The 24,256-nt window shown below is 52.6% G+C and overlaps 1 protein-coding gene across 1 annotated transcript in view; it reads right to left on the minus strand.

The window, feature by feature from the left end:
- SFRP1 (secreted frizzled related protein 1) overlaps positions 1-24,256 on the minus strand; it is a 44,656-nt gene that overhangs the window by 4,324 nt on the left and 16,076 nt on the right. The gene's annotated exons all lie outside the window — the stretch shown is intronic.

A 24,256-nucleotide genomic window follows, 5' to 3' on the forward strand; every position in this document is an offset into this window, starting at 1 on the left:
CTAGACGGCGCCACTAATGGGCTATCCTATCCACAGGGTAGACTCACAGAACCAAATTTGACTTTGACCTTTCAACCCACTGGAGCAAATGTTCGTGGGGGTCTGATGGATAAATCCAGGTGTCGGTTCCTCAGATCCAACATGGGACCCGGGCTTCTTCTATTGTCAGCCTGGCTCCCTGCAGAGAGGGAAAGCCAATCTTTCTTTCTCTACGGAGCCCAAGCCAACAGTGCTTGGGTGTTATTGTGTGGACAACACACTCCCGTGCTGGCCACACAGGGTTACCTGGGGAGGGTAAATTAGCGTGGAGGCGTCCTGCAATTGGAAATGCACCAAGAACACAAACACGGCATCCCCCATAACAATCAGCTCCCCTCAAAAACTGGCCAGCCAGGGATCGCCCCAAAGGAGTTGAAAACCATTTCTAGATCCTGGTCACCAGATGGTATGTCCATCCTCCGAAGTCGTCTGAATTCCAAATCACTAAGCCCTCTCTTTTAAATATCTCCAAGCTTCCACCCACACTCCATGAAGAAAGACTTGAATCTGAGCTGCAGAACAGTAGCTAGTGATTAGGAAAGCATCTGGATGTCAGCAAATGTGTTGAATATTCTCCATGCACTTCCTCCATGAAACCTAATAACTCCACATGGAAGGCGCAATTATTCCCCCCATTTAACAGATGAGAAAACTGAGGTGTCAGGGTTACCTTTACTTGCCCAGAGTCACTGATCCTAAACTTAAACTCATGTCCACTTGTAATTACTGTGCTGTGCAGGCTGAATTGCAACATTCTTTATAATGAAGCTGACATTTCAAGCGTTGATTAAATGGACCAAGAAAATAAGGGGAAACAGTTAGGGTTAGGGCTCTCTTCCCAGGTTCACCCACATTTCAAAATGGCTTTACTTACTGAAATGGTAAGAGTTCCTCCTGGTTGAAAGGCGCTATTCCGGCCAAGGTAACACTGAACGAGTGATGGCTTTATTATTTAATGTTTAGTTGAGTAAAAGCACTTTCTTGGCCAACCCAAGAATTAGGACGAGAGAGAAATACTAGAACAAATAAATCTTCAGGGGATGCTTGTGCTCCCATCACCTTTTCTTATGGAAAGGGTCCTAGATCTCCAGCCTCTGGGCCCCATGTAACACCCCAGGCCCTCAGCCCGGATGAAAGACTTCAGTCCGAGGGTGGCAGAAGTTTTGGCGACTAGTCCAGGCAGCGAAGGGCTAACCCTCACCCCGAAGGCTGGACAGACCTGCACACACGGGAGTGTGCTGAGCACAGACTCCCAAGGAGCTCCTGGCTTTACCCTCCACCACCCCTGCCGAACCAGTCACTGCCCAGACCTTCTGATTTCACTTGACTCCCCCACCCACCTGGACCCTGAGGACGAGGCAGGAGTACCCACAGGTGGAAGAGCATCAAATAGGCAGCAGCACAGATCACCCTCTGGACCTCTGTCCGCTCAGTCGTGTCCAACAACTTTGTGATCCTGTGGACTGTAGTCCACCAGGCTCCTCTGTCCATGGGGATTCTCCAGGCAAGAATACTGCAGTGGGTAGCCATGCCCTCTTCCAGGGGATCTTCCCAACCCAGGGATCGAACCCAGGCCTCCCGCATTGCACGCGGATTCTTTACCGACTCAGCCACCAGGGAAATCTAAGAATACTGGAGTGAGTAGCCTATCCTTTCTCCAGGGGATCTTCCTGATCCAGGAATCACACCAGGGTCTCCTGCGCTGCAGGCAGATTCTTTGCCAGCTGAGCTACCAGGGAAGCCCCAATGTCTGCCCAGACCTGCCCCAACAGGCCCACCAGGCTTGCTCCCCTGGTAGGTTTATAATCCTTGTACCTGGTGGGTCACCTGAGAAAAGACTTCACCTGTGTGAATCTATAGCTCACTGGGCAAGAAAGTTCTCCTGGGGATGAGCCCGAAAGACTCCGCGCCAGGCTCGGCGGGTTCGGCTCCATTTCTGCCCACCCCCTGAACTGTGGGGACCCACTGACCCCAGGAAGGGATCTAGCACTTCAGGGAGGCGAGGCGATGAGGACGCGTGCCAGGTGACCCTGGACTGCTTCCCAAGGTCTAAAGCCACGATCCCAGTGTTGCTGTAGGCGTGATCAATGACATCACCGGGGGGGGGGGGGAACAAGTGCATTTCCCGGGACAACTGGGTACCTCCTATGCTGCAGAGAAGTGAGCCATCATCTGGGAGAAAAAACCCCCCATATGCCGAGCGCAGGATGGGCACTCTCTGTGTGAATCCTGACATCATCCACAGCATCGATCGTTCTTACTGATGACGATCAGTACGAAGGACTCAGGGTGGGTGGTGATAACAAGAGGCCAGGCTCTGTAAGAAGAGACTTGGGACTCGAACCCACACCTGACCCCGAAGAGCACACTGGTTCCCACGACACCAACGGGGTTTCAAATGCTAGTGCTCCAGTGGAAACTATTTCCCTCTTTTGATTGTGTTGCTTTTAATCACAACTCAAATCAAAAATTAATGTTCCTTTGCCATGACCGTGTCAAGGAATTTGGTTTACATAGGTGGGGAGAGGGGAGGGAGAAGCCCGTGATGGAAATGTGTTTTGCATTAGACTCTCCGCTTCTTGCCATTTGGCTCACTTTCTTTTTTTGAGGTGGGAAAGAGGAGGCACATGTGGCCAGAAATTACTACCATCTTTTCCATCTTCCAGGGGTTTACTTTAGCGATGCAGATTACCAACAATGTTTGGATAGGCGATTAGCCGTCCCAGGTTGATTTCCCCCTGCTTGTGGCTATGTGTACAGCCCCCCATCATGCCACAACCTGGGGCTGCTGGGTTGGGGATGGGGGCTGGGGGACTGACCCCCACCTCCTCTCCTCCTCCCACCCAGCCTCCACCGCGGAGACAGCCCGGAGCCCCAGGGACTTCGCCCGCGGACTGTGTTTGCATCACACAGGGTGCTGGTGCGCAGGTAGGAGAAGCCCGAGGATGGAACGGCTGGGCTTACAGCTGGGGCGCAGCTGGAGTCACCGGTCCTGGGTTCAAACTGTGTTCCGTGTTCAACCACAGAAGCTGGTTTCGAGCTCCCAGAGTCTGCATTTTCCATCGGTAAAGCGCAGAGTGCCGTCTGCCTGCTGGCCCAGCAGGTTGGCCATCCGGAAGGCCGTGCTGGGTGGTCCTGGGCTGGCGGTGACGCCCACCCCCAGCACCGCACCCCCCGCCCCGTCCCTATGCTTCTCTGTCTCCTCCCGGGGCTGTCTCCCACGGGTGATGAGTCCACGTCTGCCTCAGGCCCTTGATCTCAGCTTCCCTGAGCTAAAACCAAACATACAAACAAACAAAAACAAAACCCTTCTTTGGGCTTGTTTTTTTTTTTAGCAACAACTTAACATCCTCTGACAGTAGAATAGGACTTCTGCTTCTCACCTTGCTGGTCACTGCCAGCAAGAATTCAGAGACCAGATACTATGAAAACTCTAAACTTAAGGTCACAATTAGGGCCATCTGGGTCTTTCTCCACAGCCTTAAAATTAAACAAGCCCTTCTAACAGGGAACTCAGCGCGCAGTGCTCTGTGATGACATAGAGGGGCAGAATGGGGGTGGGGGGGGAGGGAGGCTCGGGAAGGCAGGGATATATGTGTACATATAACTGATTCACGCTCTTGTACAGCCAAAGCGAACACAACATTGGAAAGCAGTTATACTCCAATAAAAAAAAAAATTAAAAACAAACACAACCCCCTTCTATTCAGATAGACTTTGAAAGCTTCATTCCACGTGCAGTCACCAAAACCATATTTTTTTGCTCACAACTGATCCTCCCTCGGTAGCCTCCCCACAAGGCCTGGACATTTTCTGAGGCTGAAATGAGCAGAGGAAGTTCATTACTCTCATCTCAAACCCACACTGGCTTCAAAACCATCTCTTTCTCCTGACCTGCTTATGCTAATGAGGCCGCCATCCTTCCAATCACCCGGACAGGAAGCCTGGATGAGAGGCCCCAGTTGGCCAAGGGCCAGGCCTTTACAGGACCCAAGGACCCACAGTGAGGAACTGCAGCAGGAATGCAAGAAAGGGCCCCGAGGGGGAAGGTGGGGAGGGGGCTGAGTCAGTCCCAGCTTTGTGACTCATCTGATCACCGATGATAATCGTTACAGTGAAGAGGGAAGTACAGAGAAAAGGAGAGACAGAGGGAACTTCCCTGGGGAGTCCCTGCAAAGTCATCAGAGGCCTGGATGGAAAACCAGGCAGCCCGGTGTCTCTGGGGGAAGGTGCTTTTCACATGGAAGCAACGCTCCTTGATCTCCTTTGCTGTTGAGTTTAAAGATGAGTGTGGGACCGGAGCGCTGGCCTTGGCAATGGTGGGGTTGGGGGTGGGGGGGTTGTTGCTGATGACCTGTGGGAGCCTGAACCAGAGGGGTTGAGGGAGAATCCCAGAGAGCTTACAACCAACGGGAAGGAAAGACAGAAGATTTTGCATCCTCAACCACCAAGCATCTGGAATGTTTGCGTTACTCCTGTCCACTTCTTGCCAAACATCTTGCCGAAGATGAGCATAGGATCATTTCCACTCCTCTAAAATTACAGTTTAAAAAAAGTTATAAACATATGCAAGAAAATGGTAAAGAAACAAGGACATCACATCTAGTATAACAGAAAGCAAATGGATGGTGGATCCCGGCTTGACAAAGATAAGAAAAGCAGAAACCCAGCTGCTGACAGAGGGGGCTTCGAGCAAGAAAGCAGCCGATTCACACGGCAGGACCCAGAAATGTCCGCGAGCTAGGGGCCACTGGGTGCTTCTGAATGGGGTTACGGGGACCGTATTAAATATAGGAATTGATAAGCCTGCATCGACGCACCCAGATCCACGAGCCAGGCCGTGAGTCCAGATGACCACCCCTCACGCACTCCAGCAGCAGCCAAGAGGTTTACTCTGTACAGAAAGTTCGATCCAGACAGACTGGGCTTGTGCACACCAGACACATGGGAAGACGGGGTAGGAAGGGACAGCCCTGACGGCTGAGGGTTCAGTGAAAGCCTGCAGTGAAGAGTGAGGCTCTGAGCCCCCATCAGAGGATCCCGGAGGTTCTAACATCTGAAGAAACTAGCAACCCCAAAGAGAAGACCCACAGCTCCCTCCAACGAAATTCTAAAATGAGGCTCAAAACTCACAGGACGTGCATACACACAGAGTACCAGCTTAGTGATTTACTCTTAAAAGGATCAGCAGGCATTTAAAGGCAAGCCTCTAAATGTGAACAAGAGAATGAAACATACAAATCACACAGGAAAAAAAACAAAATCAGAGAACAGAGACAAGGTAGGCTGCAGAAGAAACTTTTTTACAAAGGTAACAGAAGACACTGTATTCAGGAAATAAGAACAGAATTCTTTGGAGAGGAATGTTCAGAGAACCTGAAGAGTATTTGAGATTTCAGAAGGTAAGAGCAGAAATAAAGAATGAAACGTGTGTGCTTTAATATAAGGGTGGAAACATTTCCTGGAAAGGGGAACAAAATGAGAAAGAGATGGAAACAGGAGAAAGAAAGATAAAAGAGAGGCTTAATCCAGGAGGCCCAACGTCTGAAGGAGAGAGAACCAAGAAAACAAATAATAAAGAACAAGAAAATACCAAAGAAATAATACAAGAAAAATTTCCAGGAAGAAAGAATACAAGCTCTCAGATGAAACAGTGCCCACATCAGGAAGATCCCCTGGAGGGCAGGGCGTGGCCACCCACTCCTGGTATTCTTGCCTGGAGAATCCCCATGGACAGAGGAGCCTGGTGGGCTACAGTCCATAGGGTCGCAGAGAGTCAGAAATGACTGAATAGACTTAGTACGCACGCACAGGTCAATGAATGGGTTTTCCCAAGCAGCTTAGCAGTAAAGAATCCACCTGCGATGCAGGAGACTCAAGAGACATAAGTTCGATCTCTGGATCAGGAAGATCCCCTGGAGAAAGAAATGGCAACGGGCTCCAGTGTTCTTGCCTGGAGAATCCCATGAACAGAGGAGCCTGGCAGCTACAGTCCACGGAGTCACAAAGAGTCAGATATGACTGGGTGACTGAGCACACACAGGTCCATGAATCATGACATCTAGAGACACCAGGGATAAAGAGAACTTACAGGAATCCTCCAGGGAAAAAGACAGGATACATCTACTGAAAAGCACCAGGCATCGGAACAGCACAGGATTCATCACAGCAACACTAGAAGCTGAAAGATAATGCAGCCATGCTTTTAAAATTCCCAAATTCAGGGATGGAGGAATAACTAGGATGTTTGGGATCAACAGGTACACACTGCTATATTTAAAATGGACAACAAACAGGAATATACTGTGTAGCACAGGGAACTCTGCTCAATGTTCTATGGCAGCCTGGGTGGGAGGGAAGTCTGGGGAGAATGGATACGTGTATATGGATGGCGGAGTCCCTTCACTGTTGACCTGACACTATCACAACCTAAGCAGATGACACCACCCTTATGGCAGAAAGTGAAGAGGAACTAAAAAGCCTCTTGATGAAAGTGAAAGAGGAGAGTGAAAAAGTTGGCTTAAAGCTCAACATTCAGAAAACTAAGATCATGGCATCTGGTCCCATCACTTCATGGCAAATAGATGGGGAAACAGTGGAAGCAGTGTCAGACTTTATTTTGGGGGGCTCCAAAATCACTGCAGATGGTGACTGCAGCCAGGAAATTAAAAGACACTTACTCCTTGGAAGGAAAGTTATGACCAACCTAGACAGCATATTAAAAAGCAGTGACATTACTTTGCCAACAAAGGTCCGTCTAGTCAAGGCTATGGTTTTTCCAGTGGTCATGTATGGATGTGAGAGTTGGATTGTGAAGAAAGCTGAGCACCGAAAAATTGATGCTTTTGAACTGTGGTGTTGGAGAAGACTCTTGAGAGTCCCTTGGACTGCAAGGAGATCCAACCGGTCCATCCTGAAGGAGATCAGTCCTGGGTGTTCATTGGAAGGACTGATGCTGAAGCTGAAACTCCAATACTTTGGTCACCTCATGCGAAGAGCTGACTCATTGGAAAAGACCCTGATGCTGGGAGGGATTGGGGGCAGGAGGAGAAGGGCACGACAGAGGATGAGACGGTTGGATGGCACCACTGACTCGATGGGCATGAGTCTGAGTAATCTCCGGGAGTTGGTGATGGACAGGGAGGCCTGGCGTGCTGCGATTCATAGGGTCACAAAGAGTCAGACACACCTGAGCGGCTGAACTGAACTGACTGATCACAACATTGTTAATTGTCTATACTCCAATATAAAATAAAAGGTTTTTTAAAAAATTCAGTACTGAGCCAAACTATCAGTGGGGGTGAGGAGAAGAAAGACAACTTCAGACTGTTCAATGATTTAAATAAAAAGTCTTCCATATATCTCTTCTTGGGAAACTGCTCTAAAAATGCAGAATACAACCCAGGATCAGGAAACTAAACCTCTACTATGAGATAAAAACAATGGAAGCCTTAGAATGGTTTTCCAGGACAACTGTGTGATGGGCTTAAAGCTCAACCAGTGCAAATTGAAACAGGAGGAAAGAAGGGTCAGGCAGATTGGATGAAAACCTGCAGGAATGTTTGGGGTTGAATTCATAACATAAGGAACCAGGAAAATGAAGTGAGGTAACTACTATCTCAGGGAAACAGCATATAAGAAAGGAAATATAAATGTAGTACATACACGGCTCAACTGTAAATTATATTTACATAATTACAACAAATTAAACACTGAATATCAATTTAATCAAATATGTTAGATTGAAAAGAATGGGAAGAAGATGGAATAGACCATAAGACAGACATTACCAATAATAGAAAATCAATAGTGTCTAAAAATTGAGAATTTGATGAAAAACTAAAAATTGTTTAAAAATGAAAATTAAGCAAAAGATAAATCTTTGTCTTCAATCATAGAACATCAATAAGTAATGTCTAAAATTTAAGCTAAAATTAAGTATGGTTTCCAAATGAAACAACTGACAAAGGATTCATCTCCAAAATTTACAAGCAGCTCATGTAGCTCAATAGCAAAAAAGCAAACAACTCAATCAAAAAGTGGGCGGAAGACCAAAACAGAGATTTCTTCAAAGAAGACATACAGATGACCAACAAACACATGAAAAGATGCTGAACACTCATTATTAGAGAAATGCAAATCAAAACTACAATGAGGTTATCACTTCACACCAGTCAGAATGGCCCTCACCAAAGAAATCTGCAGACAATAAATGCTACAGAAGACGCGGAGAAGAGGGAACTCTCTTGTACTGTTGGTGGGAATGTACACTGATACAGCTACTGTGGAGAACAGTATGGAGATTTCTTAAAAAACTAGGAATAAAACTGCCATATGACCCAGTAATCCCACTACTGGGCATACACCCTGAGAAAAACATAACTGAAAAAGACACACATACCCCAATGTTTCTGCTTAGTCGCTCAGTCATGTCCGATGCTTTGTGACCCCATGGACTGTAGCCCACCAGGCTCCTCTGTCCATGGGATTCTCCAGGCAAGAACACTGGAGTGGGTAGCCATTCCCTTCTCCAGGGGACCCTCCCAACCAGGGACTGAACCCGAGTCTCCTGGATTCTTTAGCATCTGAGCCACTACGGAAGCCAACCCCAAAGTTCCCTGCAGCGCTATTTACAACAACGAGGGCATGGGAGCAGCCGAGGTGTCCACAGACCGACGAACGGATAAAAAAGCTGTACATACATCACAGTGGAATATTCCTCGGCCATAAAAAGGAATGCAATTGAGTCAGTTCTAGTGCGGTGGATGAACCCAGACAGTTATACAGAGTGAGGTAAGTCAGAAACAGGAAAACAAACATAGTATACGAACACATATATATGAAATCTAGAAAAACAGTACTGATGAACCTATTTGCAGGGCAGGAATGAAGGCACATAGAGAACAGACTTTGGACACAGCGTGGGGAGGAAAGGGTGGGACAATTTGAGAGAGTAGCATTGAAACATATACATTACCACGTGTAAACAGCTAGCTAATGGAAGCTGCTCTGTAACACAAGGAGCTCAAACCCGGTACTCTATGACCACCTAGCAGGGTGGCATGGGGTGGGAGGTCGGGGGGAAGTTCAAGAGGAAGGGGACATGTGTACCTAAACCTGATTCCCGCTATTGTATGGTAGAAGCCAGCATAATACCGTAAAGCATTTATCCTCCAATTAAAAATAAATTTTAAAAAATTAGTATCGTCTTTATTTACTCTGTTTTGCTAACTATCATAAAAAAAAAAAAACAGCTAAAATAGCTGAAAATTACTTCCTCTGGGTTGTGGGAATCAGTGTTTGGAAGGCATTGGGCAGAGGCCTGCAGTTTTTTGTTAAAAGCCTTTTAATACTATTTGACATTTTAAATTGCATTTATTCTGAAGCAAAAAACTTAGATTTAAGAAAAAAAAAGCTTGCTGTCTAGTAAAGAGTTGAAATGTATATAAAATGTCAATGAATCACAAAATGGGAGCTCTTAAAAGAAACACAAAGATTACAATTCCAGGCCCTTCAATCCCTATTCAACTAGAGCAGCTTGGCTTCACTCGGGGCTTCCCAGGAAGGGTTTTGTTTGAGTAAGAATTCTACTTTTTCCACCATTCATCTGAGAAGAGGAGGTAGCCTACGGAGTTTGTCAACCTGATCATTTTTCAGATTAAAAAAAAAAAACCCAATTAGGTTAGCATTCGGATTATTTACTTTGAACAGGAAGGGATGTTCAACCTGATTCAGCTGAATTGCCTGCCCAAGGCTGAAGGTACTCACAAGTTCTGCTGGGAACCCTGCTCCCTGCCTCTCAGTCAGAGCTCATTACTCGAGGTCACAGGTCCTCCCAGCAAGGAGGAGGAAGGCATGGGGTCCCTGCAGATTCTGGGGACCACTGGCAAGCCATCAGATACACTGTCTCCAAGAGATGCTAATAAAAAATCCTCCTGGGGCAAGTAACCCCTGACATCACCCGATTCCTAGTGACTTGCTCTCCTAAATTCCTTTCTCTGGCAGACAGGGCTGAAGTTCCCAAACAGACGATCTAAGCAGCTAGGGTGGGGATGACAAGACTGACTAGCTCTTCCTCAAGTGTCCTCTTCGTTCCCCGCCCCCAGGACCAGGAAGGGACCACAGTTTACATCCCCCATCCTGCCCAGCCTCTCAGTGGGGGAAAAAAAAAAAAAAAAAAACCTGTTCAGAGAGCGGACCTCACTGTGCAGTAAAGATAGAGACGACCTGATTTTGTATGTTCCAGACCCATTTTCACGAATCTCCTGGGTGGGTGGCCCTGAGGCAGCAAGCGCCGTTCCCAAAGCCGACTGTGCAAATGAGGTTCGGTCACCGCGCTGGGTAAGGGCAGGGCCCCGAGAAGCCGCCACTCCTTCCAACCCTCAGCAGAGGGTCCCAGCAGCGGCAACGGATCCAAATGAGTCCTGCTGACAAAGCCCCACAAAGGCTGCTCCACAGACCTCCGTTCCCAGCAGGGGCCGGGGTTTGCATCATTAATTCCTTGAGCAAAGAAAAGGGGCTTGCGCTCGGTCACAGTAACGCAGACTCTCTCCCCGACCACAAACCACACGTGGCATACTTACATGCATCTACTGACTACAGGACAGATGCTACAAAAAAAAAAGAAAAAGAAAGAAAAACCCAAAGAAAACAAACAAAAAAATGATTGAAAGCAGCTTTTCTTTTTCTCTCATTTACAAAAAAAAAAAAGACCCGGCAGACGTAGAAAATGTTCCTGAGCAATTTATTTGGGGCAAATTATTTCATTGAAACTGTCCTGTTTTCTGGATCCCAGATATCCTGGGGAGTTGTGGGTGGGGGGCAGTTAAGGCAGGAGAGTGGATTTCCCAACTTTATGCCCCCAGCCCCGACACACTCACAAAGCCCTCACACACACAGTCGGGTGTGCAGCGTCCGTGTCAGCCATCCAGAATCCCACTGCCTAATTGCTTGATTTCATGGATTGTGTTAAATCCCCACTGATTGAAGCTAACGGTGCAAAATGCAAGCCCCACTTTGAGAGCAAAGGACTGCCTGGTGTGGTTTTATTGGGGACGGCGTGTGCACTGGCGGCCCAGGCAGCAGGGGCCCGGGCCCCTCGCCTTCCCAGGAGGACCGCGTCCCCAAGCAGGAGGCAGAGGAGAATAGGAGACTCGCTTAAATAAAGTCAATCATGAGGATTGATGGAATCTTGGCTCCAAGTTCAAGCCAACTGGCCAAGGCAAATAGTCTCCTCCCGGAGGGGTCACTGGTTTTCCCTTCCCCTGCATTCCGCCCCCCGGGGTTCACCCACATGGCACATTGGAGTGTGCAATGGTCTCTTGGACAGAAAAAGATGGGGACTGGGTTTCAGAAACAGGAAGCGGAAAAGCTGTGAGCTAGTCCAGACTCTGAGACATGCTCCAGAGAGGGGTCCTCAGGATCTTCAGGACTAGGGCAGGCTGTTTGGTCGATATCACCTTGGTTATTCATACTGTTGCACTTTGAAGACTCTTTCTTGGATGGTGTTTGAACTTTCTGGAGGCCTAGGACAGCCCTCCAAACTTGTTAAAGCTCAGGCTGAAGTCAGCATGGGCATGTCCGAAACCTGGCTGACCGAGCAAGCGGGTCTAGTGCCATTTTCAGAATCACTGAGGTCTCGGGGGCTGCTACCCTGCAGGAGTGGAATCTTGCAAAGTCAGGAAACCAAGGCTTTGACAGCAAGAGGCAGCACATTTCAGAGGAAAGGACTCCAAGCCCAGAATTGGGCGACTCCAGCCTCTGGTTGGGACTCCATCACTAACCTCTGTACCAATCACTTTACTTCTCTGGGTCATCATGGAGCCACTTGGACCAGTTCCTATTGATGTCCATTCCAGCACTGGCCATCTGTCTAAACCTTCATGTTTCCTTTCTCTGTCTTGAAATCCAGCATAGATCCTCCGAGGAAAAGAACCCTCTGGCTTGGGTGGGACGGGCAGCTCTCGCCTGCTCAGCGCCCGGGGACCCCGCTGACAGTGGCCACAGACCAGCCCACAGGGAACAACGGCTCAAGAGCCCAGCGACGGCCATGTCATGGTCTAAACTCAAAAGACAGCCCCAGCAAAGCATTTCCCAGCTTGGTGGCAGGCAGGTCTTCACAGAATCCCATCTCACGGATATGAGGAGAGGCCCTGACCCCTCAGCTAGGAGATCCCCAAAGCAGCTATGACTTTCTGAGAATTTTCTGAGCAGCCATGACCTCTGAGAACCAGCGAGAGGCATACCTCTGCCCTTCGCCGTTTTCCTAACTGATCCCTCTGAAGGCAGAGAGTGTGCTCCAGGGAAAACTGCTTTTCCTACTCATCCTTCCGGCCAAGCTCCAGGCCATCTTCTTCCAGAAGCCTCCCCAGCCCGGTCCAGCCTTAACCTTCACACCCCGCCCCCCACTGTCTGCACGGTGACTCAGCACCGTGGTGGTCGTGGCTGTGAGCATGCCTTCCCGCACCCTCCCACATGAGCTCCTGCAGACCCGTCCATCTCCCCAGCCCTGTCCATGGACTAGGGGGTGCCCCACACATCCCAGAGCTCAGCTGACACTGACGGGATACACCGATGAACCGAGAGATGTAAAGAGCACAGACTGTCCCGAAGGTCCTGGCCTCACTGGTGAGACTGGTGTTAATCACACAAACTCCGGCGTCAGTGGCAACAACAACAGCCAACAGGTACTCAGCAGGCCCGGCCCTGGTCTAGGCTCTTTCACACGTTAACTCGCCGGAACCCTCCAGCCACCCCATGGGGCAGACACTTCTGATCTTACTGGTCAGGAGGGATCGGTAAGGCGGGAGGACTTGAGAAGCTGGCCGAGGTCCCACGGATCAATGGCAGAGCTGGGTTTGATTCCTGGGAGTCCAACTCATAAATCATCTCAAGGGGAAACGAACCATGCCAGGAGGAGTGGGGCCTTGGCCAGCACCGTTCCCCACCTGAAGCACAGACGGTGCTCAGCTAAGGTCCAGGTGAACCAGCCTTGTGTGCGGGCTGGGCAGGCGGCCACTGCACCTCGTGTGTGTCTGTGTGTGTGTGTGTGTCTGTGTCTGTGTGTGTGTGTGTGTGTGTGTGTCTGTGTCTGTGTCTGTGTGTGTGTGTGTATGTGTCTATGTGTGTGTCTTTGTGTGTGTGTCTGTGTGTGTCTGTGTATGTGTGTGGCTGTGTGTGTTTCTGTGTGTGTCTGTGTGCGTGTATGTGTCTGTGTTTCTGTGTGTATCTATGTGTGTGTGTGTCTGTGTATGTGTCTGTGTGTGTGTGTCTGTGTGTTTGTGTGTCTGTGTGTGTGTCTGTGTGTGTGTGTCTGTGTGTTTGTGTGTCTGTGTGTGTGTGTGTCTGTGTGTCTGTGTGTTTGTGTGTGTGTGTATGTGTGTGTGTGTCTGTGTGTGTCTGTGTGTTTGTGTGTCTGTGTGTGTCTGTGTCTGTGTGTGTGTGTCTGTGTGTGTGTGTCTGTGTGTGTCTGTGTGTGTGTGTCTGTGTGTGTCTGTGTATGTGTGTCTGTGTGTGTGCGTATCTGTGTGTGTCTGTGTGTGTGTGTCTCTGTGTGTGTGCGCTTAGTCATCCTGTCATGTCTAACTCTTTGCAATCCTATGGACTGTAGCCCGCCAGGCTCCTCTGTGGCATTCTCCAGGCAAGAATACTGGAGCAGGTTGCCATGCCCTCCTCCAGGGGATATTGAGTCAATATCTCTTATGTCTCCCTCAATGGCAGGCGGATTCTTTAGCTCTGAGCCACCTGGAACATCATTTATCACTGTGAGCAAATAAGCTGCTCACAGCCTACAGTCATGCCTCCTCCTGTGGGTGTTCAGAGGCTGCTTTCTGTCCTTTAAGAGGTGCTGCTGCCTCGGGAGCAGAAGCAAGACTCCACAGCGAGCCCACAAGACACTAAATTAAACATCGATCAACCCAGGGTGCATTCAACCAGATTTTCCATCCAAAAAAACTTTTCGATTCCCTGGCATCCCGTGAAGTTTCCTGGGGTGTCCAGAAGGGGAAAGCCCAGGACATGGGGTGGGGAGGTGAGAGCTCTACAACTGAGCCTGCAAAACAGGACACTTCGGAGACAGAAAGAGGGCCATTCATCCAGACGCTGGGACAACAGGAACAAACTGGGACGGTCCTGGGCAAGGAGGAGCAGTGGCCACCCTAACAAGGAGGTGGGCCATGTGTGAAGGGTGGGCGTGTGCTTCACGGATGTGGCTGGAGTGGAGGTGGTGGGGCGGGGCCTGGTGGGGGGGAAGGGATGGAGTCCCTTCTCCCTCTCCTGGCTCCCAAAGCTGCCAGGCGGGTGCAGAGGTGCAGCCACTGTGAGAACAGTATGGAGGTTTCTCCTAAAACTAAAGACAGAACTACCATATGACACACCAACCCCACTCCTGGGCATACATCCCCCCAAAACCCCCAATTCAAAAAGACATGTGCCCGGCCCCCTCCCAGGGTTCACAGAAGCATTGTTTACGATAGACACATGGAAGCAACCTAAGTCTCCACCCATGGATGAATGGATAAAGATGTTGTACATATATACAACAGAATATTACTCAGCCATGAAAAAGAATGAGATTTTGCCATTTGTAGCAACATGGATGGACTGGGATGCCATTATGCTAAGTTCAATAAGTCAGACAGAGAAAGCCAAATACTGTATGATATCACTTATATGTGATCTTTAAAGTCTAAAAAATGCAACTGGTGAATATAACAGAAAAAATAAAGTAGACTCACAGATATAGGAACAAACTAGAGGTAAGCAGGGGTGGGTGCATGATAAGTGTTGAGGAATGGGCAGTATAAACGACTGGGGCAAGACAGGCTCAAGGATGTAGGTACAACGTGGGGAATATAGCCAATATTTTTTAGTAACTATAAGGTTGTATAAAGCAATAGATAAAATATAGAGAGCTGGCCTCCTCTCTATTGTCGAGAGTGCCAGCTCCTGCCAAGTTTAGAGGGTGGGCACTCCTGGTGGCCAGTGGAATCAGCCCCGAGCTGGGTGTATACCGACTCCTGCTTCCAGATGCTCTGACCTTCACTGAGTCTCTTTTCTTTCTCTCCACCCACCCGGAGCCTCTCACACAGGTAAGGGGGCAGATCTGGGTCCTGAGAGCCTGGGGGGAATGTATGCGAGGGGAACAGAGCAACAGGATGGGGAGCCCCGCTCAGGGGTCCTTTCTGCGTCTCCAGGAAAGCCACTTATTAAAAAGAGCACGTGTGCTAACTCACGTCAGTCCTGTCCAGCTCTTTGCGACCCTGTGGACAGTAGCCCACCAGGCTCCTCTGTTCCTGCGATTCTCCAGGCAAGATTACTGGAGTGGGTTGCCTTGCTCTCCTCCAGGGAATATTCCCAACCCAGGGATTGAACCCTCATTTCCTGTGTCTCCTGCATTGAAGGCAGATTCTTTACCACTAGCGCCACCTAGGAAGCCCTTATCAAAGAGATTTAAAGCAATAAATAAATACATCATCAACAGACTTGCCCATGGCTATGGAAACTGCTGCTCTCAGGGTCAAGTGGGCCCAGAGAAGACCTTTAGCCAGAAGGGGTGGGTGCAGAGCACAGCCTCTAGCAGGAGCCTTAATCGCACTTCTGACCTCCTAGACAGGGAGACAGTATATCCGTGTTGTCTAAGCACCCCGGCAGTCAATGTCACCTCGGCCCTAGCAAAGTCTTACAAGTGGAGCTCAAGCCGCTGCAGACACATCCAGTCTCCCGTGGAGAATACCGGTCACCTCTACTGAGCAGGTGGACACCAACAGGAACAGGCTGGCATCATCCGTACCCACAGGGTACACTGCATTGAGGCCACAGTGTCCATCAGGAAGAAAATGCAGGACACGTATCTCATCGGATAAGTGCAGCTCTTCTTCCTGGAGGTCAGACATCCTTCCACATGCCCAGGAACCTCTCGAAAGAGTAAGTGTCAGTCGGTCTCCAGGAATAAGAAGTGGCCAAGTCCACCCGGGTCCAGGGCCCCCTCCTCCAGCCAAGAGGTCTTTGTGGACCCGTTTCTCGATGGAGGGCAGGGTAAGATTTCCTTTGAGGAAGGGTTCTGCTTCGTGGCATGGGTGTGTTTAAAGGACACAGGGTCGGGACACAGAAGCACATTCTGAGAGCAACGTGGGGTCATAGAGGCCATCCGGCCAAGCCGTGTTCCAGACGGTGAACAGGGGCAGGGAGGACCCTGGTCTCACCGCCCACAGCTGATCGGGAGCTGGAACCCGGGCCCCTGCGGCCCCTCCCCTCGATCCCCAATCACAACACACACTCCGTCTCTGTAAGAGGACCCCAGCCCCGCGGGCTCCCACCCCATGCCATCACGCAGGCCCAGCCCCTCCTCTCCAAATGCAAGCAATCCTGCCCCTCCCAGAGGCCAGGACCAAATGCCCCAAACCAGAAAACCAAGCTGCTAAAAAAGTACAACCCCCCCCCCCAAAAAAAACCCCAACTCTCTCTCTCCCGGATTTAGCACTTCCTGCAAGACGCCGTGGCTGCAGTGAAGGAGGAGACCCGGGGCAGAGGTCACTCTGCCGGCCCCCCACCCCTTCAAGGAGAGCTTGGCCCCTCCCTCTGGCTCAGGACCACCCATCAGACAGAACAGCAGGCCGAGGCCTGGCACCCCATGTCTCCCCAGCCCAGGACACCCTTGCTGAGCAATCCTGGGGCCTCCCCGGTGAGTCCCCGACCTGCCTTCCTCTGCGGGCCTTTTGGGGTGAGCCAGGGGCTTGAACAGAGGGAACTGCTCCTATGCCTCCCCTCACTAGAGCGCCCCCTCAAATGGGCTGTTGGATCTCACACCCCTGACGACCACACCCAAGGGGGTGCCAGCAACCCCGAAACCCACTGCATGAATAGCTGCGTGTCAGTGTCTGTGTCGGAGTTTCGGAGTGCGGGCCCCCCTGGAATTTCCACGCTGAGGGCTCCCAGGGAGGAGCAGGCAGATGCTCAGCTCCGGCCGGCACGCCTCATGCTAAGGCCCCTGGGCCCAAGGAAGGAGCAGAGAGTTCTCAACCGGTCCAGACTGATTCCACCCACCGACCCGCTGGGAAAGCGGGGACAGGACGGGGACGGGGTTCCACCCACCAGCCCACTGGGAAAGGGGGGACGGGGACAGGGTTCCACCCACCAGCCCACTGGGAAAGGGGGGACGGGGATAGGGTTCCACCCACCAGCCCACTGGGAAAGGGGGGACGGGGATGGGGTTCCACCCACCAGCCCACTGGGAAAGGGGGGACGGGACGGGGATGGGGTTCCACCCACCAGCCCACTGGGAAAGGGGGGACAGGGACGGGGTTCCACCCACCAGCCCACTGGGAAAGGGGGGACGGGGACGGGGTTCCACCCACCAGCCCACTGGGAAAGGGGGGACGGGACGGGGACGGGGTTCCACCCACCAGCCCACTGGGAAAGGGGGGACGGGGACGGGGTTCCACCCACCAGCCCACTGGGAAAGGGGGACGGGGATGGGGTTCCACCCACCAGCCCACTGGGAAAGGGGGGACGGGGATGGGGATATGAGCAGAAGCAGAGGAAAGTGTTAGTGCTCCGCGGGGTCTGACAATCAGAGCGAGGAAAGCTGCCAGAAGACACATTAGGTCCCTAACGCGAGAAGGCTGCAGGCAAAGGGCTGTCCGTCACCAGCAAGCACACGCCGGCCACCACGCCCCCTTCTTCCAAAGCAGCCAGCCCGGCTCCGTGACCTCCCCGCTCTGCACACCCAGTTATACAACCGGGAAGGCCAAGTCCCCGGGAGAGCTGATCCCTGGAGCAGGGGTACCGAATGGTCCCACCCGCAAGGAGGAAAGGGCAGGGGGCAGGCCCGCCCACACCTCCCTTCAAGCTCCATCAGCCTCCTCCCTGGCAATCGGAGGACTGTCCCAGGAGTCAGGGGCTCCAAGCCCTCTGGCCTTCATCACAAAGATGCACATCTTGGGATGGCTTCAAGGTTCCGTGGTGCCTACCGGGGCCAACCCTGCCCTCCTGAAGGGTCTATGTGTGAGGTCGGACTTGAGGCTGGTACCCCAGGATGCTGGGGGGCCCAGCAGTTCCTCCCCAGTCCTCCAGAAAATCATGTGAAGTCCTCCCGAGAAGGAAGGTTCACCCCCACACCAACACAGCCCCCTCCCCGGGGAAGCCGCCCGCAGGAGCTCAGCCAGCAGGCGCCCGGAGGACCCCGGAGCCCCCGCCTCCGCGGGGGCTGGAAGGGACCCGAGGGTTGTGTCTAGCACCTCCTGCCCTTTTAGGGCAAGAGGCCATTCAGCCGGTCAACAGCGCCTGGGGTGGGGACCCCACCACCTTGTGAATCGAGGTTTTGTTGCCTCAACAAGCCGGGTTCTATCTGAGCGACCCGGCACACAACTCCCCTTGGCGGAGAAAGCAGGTTCCAGCTCTCAACCACTGTCCCTCTGGCCCTTGTCCTTAGGGGCAAACGCCGCCTCGACATTTTAAAGAGGATATAGGAAGAGACTCTCCAGGCCCCAGGGAAAGTGGGAAACACCCAACCTTGACCCATGGCATCAAAGAATGATGCCTGCAGCCCACGGGCGGACGTTTCACCCCGCTCCTGCCTAGGCAGAACACCCGCCGTCGGCCGCCACCACCTAAGGGATGGATGCTCCACCCCGCTGCATCAGCGCAGCAAACCAGCTCACAGGGCCTCCGGGACCCGGATCACGACCTGTCACATCCCACGTCAGCTCGCACAGAGCTTTGGGGCTTTTAATAATTTTATTTATTTATTTATTTTTGGCTGGGCTGGGTCTTCACTGCTGCTTGCTCTAGGGAGCGGGAGCTACCCTAGTTGTGGTGCACGGGCTTCCCTTGTTGCGGAGCTCGGGCTCCAGGGCGCACGGGTTTCAGTAGTTACAGCCCGTGGGCTGGGTAGTTGCAGCTTCTGGGCTCTAGAGTTCAGGCTTAGGAGCTGTGGCACACGGGCTTCGTTGCTCCGTGGCTTGTGGGATCTTCCCCGGGTCAGGGATCGAACCTGGGTCCCCTGCAAGGGCAGGCGGATTCTTTACCGCTGAGCCAGCGGGGAAGCCCAGAAGGCTTCCGTTTTGTCTTATGGTTGAGGGGATACTTTGTTTCCAGGCGGGGCAAACTCGAGTCACAGGGCGGAGAAGGGGCTGGCCCAGGCCGACACAGTAGGTGGCGGGACCGGGCTTTGAACTCGGGTCCATCCGACGCCCCAGGCCCTGCCTGTCTCTCCCGATGGACTATCTTTTCCTGTCCCAGGGGTTACACCAGTGCCCTTTACAACCGTCCCTGAGAGCCGCTGGAATCTGCCAGGGAAGTGGCTCTCGCCCAGAGCACCCGCAGTTCTAAATGGACTGCTGCAAACACTGAAACCTAACAAAAGCGGCCTGGCCAGCCAAACACGGGGGGCTGGACCGCAGAGATAACTGTTGGGAGTGCCCAGAGGCCAGCTGCCCAGGAGTCTCTCCTGGGCTCTAGAGCCTTCCCGGGTCCGGGGTGGGGGCAATCGTTGGCAGGTTCTGGAAGGCGCCCCTCTGGAGCGATGTGGGGGTTGCGGGGGGGGAGGGGGGTGGCGGAGGAGAAAGCCTGTGATGTTCACCCTTGGAGGCTCAGCCCCTGGAGGCGTGGCTAGCACGCATGCTCGCCAGGCAGTCACGCTGTCACAGCCCCGCACATGCGTGTGCAGCGCACGGCCACACCCACCCTCAGACCCGCCCACACACACTCAAACGTGAGTCACGCGCACACATCGCGCTCGCACCCGTCCCAGGCCGCCCCCTGGTCCCGGGGCTGCAGCCCCCTTGCCTCCACCCTCAGAAGGCCTCAGACATCTGGGCCGACGCAGCCCCGCAGTTCCGGGCCGGCCGGCCCAGCGCCGCGAGTCTGCCGCTAAGGAGGTCTGCAGAGAAAGTCGGGGGGTTTACGACGGCTCGTAATGACCGCCGCTCTCGGTAATGACCTGCCCTACGCTGACCTGCGCGTGCGCCGACGGCAGACTCCGGCTCCCGCCCCGCTGCGCCCAGAGCTCTCCCGGGGTCCTGACCGCAGCAGAGCGCCCTGCCCGGCTGCCAGGGCCACGTGCTGAGCTCATCCGAACAGCCCGATAGGGGCTCCTTCCAGCGGGTGGCCTGGCCCGGGCCAGAGCTGCCCTGAGCCCACAACACCCTCCTCCCAACATCTCCCCCGGACGCCTGAGGTTTGCCCCTCACTGCTGTGGATGAGGGAGCATCTCCCCCTTCACCTTCCTCCTCCTCCTTCTCCTCTTCCTCTCTCTACTCCCCACCCCAGGCCTTCACTTTAAAATGGGCTCCCCACACCCAGGACAGCCAACAAGATGAAAAGCTCCTTCCTTCTTCTCAGCATCCAAGGCCCTGAGCTGACCTTCCCCGACACCAGCCGTCTCATTTCTAGACACTCACCCCCATACGCCTTACAGGCTGACCACAGAGATTCACCACTCCCCAGCACCCGGGTGACATCACGCCTCTGAGCCCTGGTCACTGCGGAGTCCTCCCCTTGGAATATTCTTCCAGGGATCACCGTTTCAGCCTGCCAAACTTGAACCAACTCCTTGGAGGAAAATACAAGGTGTCCTCTCTCGAGCCACCCCCGTCTCCCACCTCCTCCCCAGGAAGACCTGCTCCCTCCTCTGGGCGCCTGCAGGCCCCAGAGCTTCCCTCATACAGGGATTTCAGCATTGATGACACGATCTGATGTTTGTTTTCTCCCCTCCGTCCCTTCTAGATGGTCAACCATCTGAAGGCAGGAACCACACCTCAGTCATCCTGCCCCATGCTCATCACCAGTCCTGAGACACAGTCTCCATTCAATTCAGTTCGCCTTAGACTAATTAAAACACATGGCTGGTTCCATGACCCACTTCCCTCCTAAGGGCAGGAACGCTGCCCCGACTGGCACAGAGGTGCTGGGTGCCAGGCCCCTCCCTGAGAGGCAGCACATGAGCCCCTTGGTGGAGCCCCCCCGAATGAAGCTCTGGCCTCAAGCTGGCTCCAAGAAGAAAGAGGGGGAGGTGCCCTGGTTCTCTTAGGAGCTCATCTGGAGACACACCGCGCCCCCCCAAACACCCCACCCCACCCCTAGTTCCACCGCCACACTCACCAGCTCCCACGGGCTCCACTGAGGCCTGAGAAGACAGGCTGCTCGCCTCCAAGAAGGTGCTCGTGCTAAGTCACTTCAGCTGTGTCTGAATCTCTGTGATCCCATGACTGTAGCGCACCAGGCTCCTCTGTCCATGGGATTCTCCAGGCGAGAACACTGGAGTGGGCTGCCATGTCCTCCTCCAGGGCACCCTGGGTGTTTGATCCCTTTGATGTCTCTTAAGTCTCCTGCATTGGCAGGTGGGTTCTTTACCACTAGCGCCACCTGGGAAGCCCCAGGCTTTTTCACTGAGAATGCAGTTTGAAAAGCTGCACACAAAAAGATGGGTGGAGCTGCCCCCACTAAAAAGCACCTGTGTGCTGGTAAAAGCTGCCTTCTGGCTGAGGTCTGACCTTCCTTGCCAAGGGCAGAGCACCCGCAGGGAGGAGACAGCTGCTCTCTCTGGCTTTGACCGTGCGGGGCGGGGAGGGGGCGACTCCCCTCCTCCCAGACTCTGGGAAGAAACGACACAAACACTTGTGTTTCTGGATGGCTGTGGATCCCAAAGCCAGCAGAGGCAGCGAGGGTATCAGCAGGGCCGTGTCCTCAGCAGAAGCCCAACACTCATCTGTTGGGTGGCATCTGTGCAAGACTGCGTGCCTTCGGCGGATCGTTAAGTGTTTTTAAAGGAAAACACAGGCACACATCACACCCCTGTCCTTAAATGAGCACGTGCTAAAACTACAGGAAGGGGCTGTCGCCCTAGAGGCTGGGTGCTCGCTGGCACCTGGCACGCGGCGGGCATCGAGCCTCCGCATCTCAGAACCGAGGCCAACCCGTGACTCTCTGGCCGGCCCCTCCTTGTCACGGGCGCGCTGCACGTGGTCTGGAGGCTGCCCTCGTGGGCTCAGGGGTGCACAGCAGACCACCTCACTCCCCCGCCCGGCGGGGTCTCTTGCCTCTGGCCCACGGCCACGCTGGGTGGGTCACTCCTGTAACACATCTGCTCCCTCCAAATCCTGCTCCCTCTAGGACCCCGGCACCCTTCCAGTGGAGGGGGGAGGTACCTGGAAGGGACTGCCTCCTTCCTCATGTCTCAACTCAGCCCTTGAGCCCCCCTGAGTTTTGGCCAACGCGAGCCCTAACAGGATACGGAGTCAGCTGCCAAAACACAGAAGACCTTCTCTACCCGTGATTTACCTGAATCAGGTTTTGTCAGCTTTAAAAAATACTGTTTGACACCATATGATATGACTTATATGTGGAATATAAAATACGACACAAACGAATTTATCTGCCAAACAGAAACAGACTCTCGGACATAGAGAACGGACTTGTGGTTGCCAAGGGGGGGTGGAGGGTGGGGAGGGATGAATCGGGAGGCTGGGATGAGCAAACGCAAACTATTACATAGAGACTGGATAGACAACAAGGTCTACAGAGCACAGAGAAATATATTCAATATCCTAAGATAAACCATAATGAAAAAGAATGTATATATATGTATAACTGAATGACTTTGCTATATAGCAGAAGCTAACACAATATTGTAAATCAGCTATATTTCAATAAAATAACTTCTTTAAAAAAAATTTGTTCAGTCGCATCCAACTCTTTGTGACCCATGGACTGCAGCATACCAGGCTTCCCTGTCTTTCACCATTTCCCAGAGTTTGCTGAAACTAATGTCCATTGAGTCGGTGATGCCATCCAACCATCTCATCTTCTGTCACCCTCTTTTCCTGCCTTCAATCTTTCTCAACATCAGGGTCTTTTCCAATGAGTCAGCTCTTTGCATCAAGTGGTCAAAGTTTGGGAGATTCAGCTTCAGCATCCATCAATCCTTCCAGTGACTATTCAGGGTTGCTTTCTTCTAGGACTGACCGGTTTGATCTCCTTGCTGGACTGACTGGTTTGACCTCCTTGCTGTCCAAGGGACTCTCAAGAGTCTTCTCCAACACCACAGTTCGAAAGCATCAGTTCTTCAGCACTTGGCCTTTTTTATGGTCCAACTCTCACATCTGTACATGACTACTGGAAAAACCACAGCTTTGACTAGACAGACCTTTGACGACAAAGTGTCGTCTCTGCTTTTTAATATGCTGTCTAGTTTTGTCACAGCTTTTCTTCCAAGGAGCAAGCATCCTGGCAGGCCACAGCCCATAGGGTTGCACAAGAGTCAGACACAACTGAGTGACTAACCCTTTTCACTTTCAGTACTTGTTTTGAGTCCTAACTCCTTTCCCGCCCTCCTCTCCTGACATCAGGATGCCTTTCTTCACTGTCTGCTGTGCTGCCCTATGCTGAGTCGCTCAGTCATGCCTGACTCTTTGCGACCCCATGGACTGTAGCCCGCCCGGCTCCTCTGTCCATGGGGATTCTCCAGGCAAGAATACCAGAGTGGGCTGCCATGCCCTTCTCTAGCAGATCTTCCCGACCCAGGGATCAAACCCAGGTCTCCCTCATTGCAGGCGGACTCTTTACCGTCTGAGCCACCATGGACTGTCTGCAGTCATCTTCGTTTCCTCCAGAGAACCGCTCTGGATGTATCCAGCTCCCCGGTAGACCCTGCCATCCCACAAGCCTGTGAGTTAGAACCCGGCACCAAAGTAAGAAAACAGGGACAGACGAGCCTGGCCCTGGCCTGTCTCATCCTCTGATCTGCTGACCCAGTTGGGAGCTGAGGCCACAGGAAGCCACAGACACAGACCGAGAGGCCCCCGTGGAGCCTGCAGGAGGGGACTCGCTCCGCGGAGGGGCGCCCAGCAGCTGCTGAGGGTTTCAAGTGCTTATTCCAGGGCCCGTGTGCAACCCTGCAGCCAGTCACAGAAGTAGGGATTTCCTTCAGCCCTGACCCTAAAGGCTTCCCTGGTGGCTCAGAGGGTAAAGCATCTGCCTGCAATGCAGGAGACCCGGCTTCGATCCCTGGTTCGGGAAGATCCTCTGGAGAAGGAAAAGGCACCCCACTCCAGTACCCTTGCCTGGAGAATCCATTGGACGGAGGAGCCTGGTGGGCTACAGTCCACGGGGTCGCTAGGAGTCGGACACGACTGAGCGACTTCACTTTCACTTTCTTTCACTTTTCAGCCCTAAAGCCAGCTAGAGAAGCCAACTGGATTTGCGGTGGAAGGCATAGCAG

The sequence above is a fragment of the Odocoileus virginianus genome, chromosome 32, assembly GCF_023699985.2.
Source record: "Odocoileus virginianus isolate 20LAN1187 ecotype Illinois chromosome 32, Ovbor_1.2, whole genome shotgun sequence".
In the NCBI taxonomy this organism is placed as follows: domain Eukaryota; kingdom Metazoa; phylum Chordata; class Mammalia; order Artiodactyla; family Cervidae; genus Odocoileus; species Odocoileus virginianus.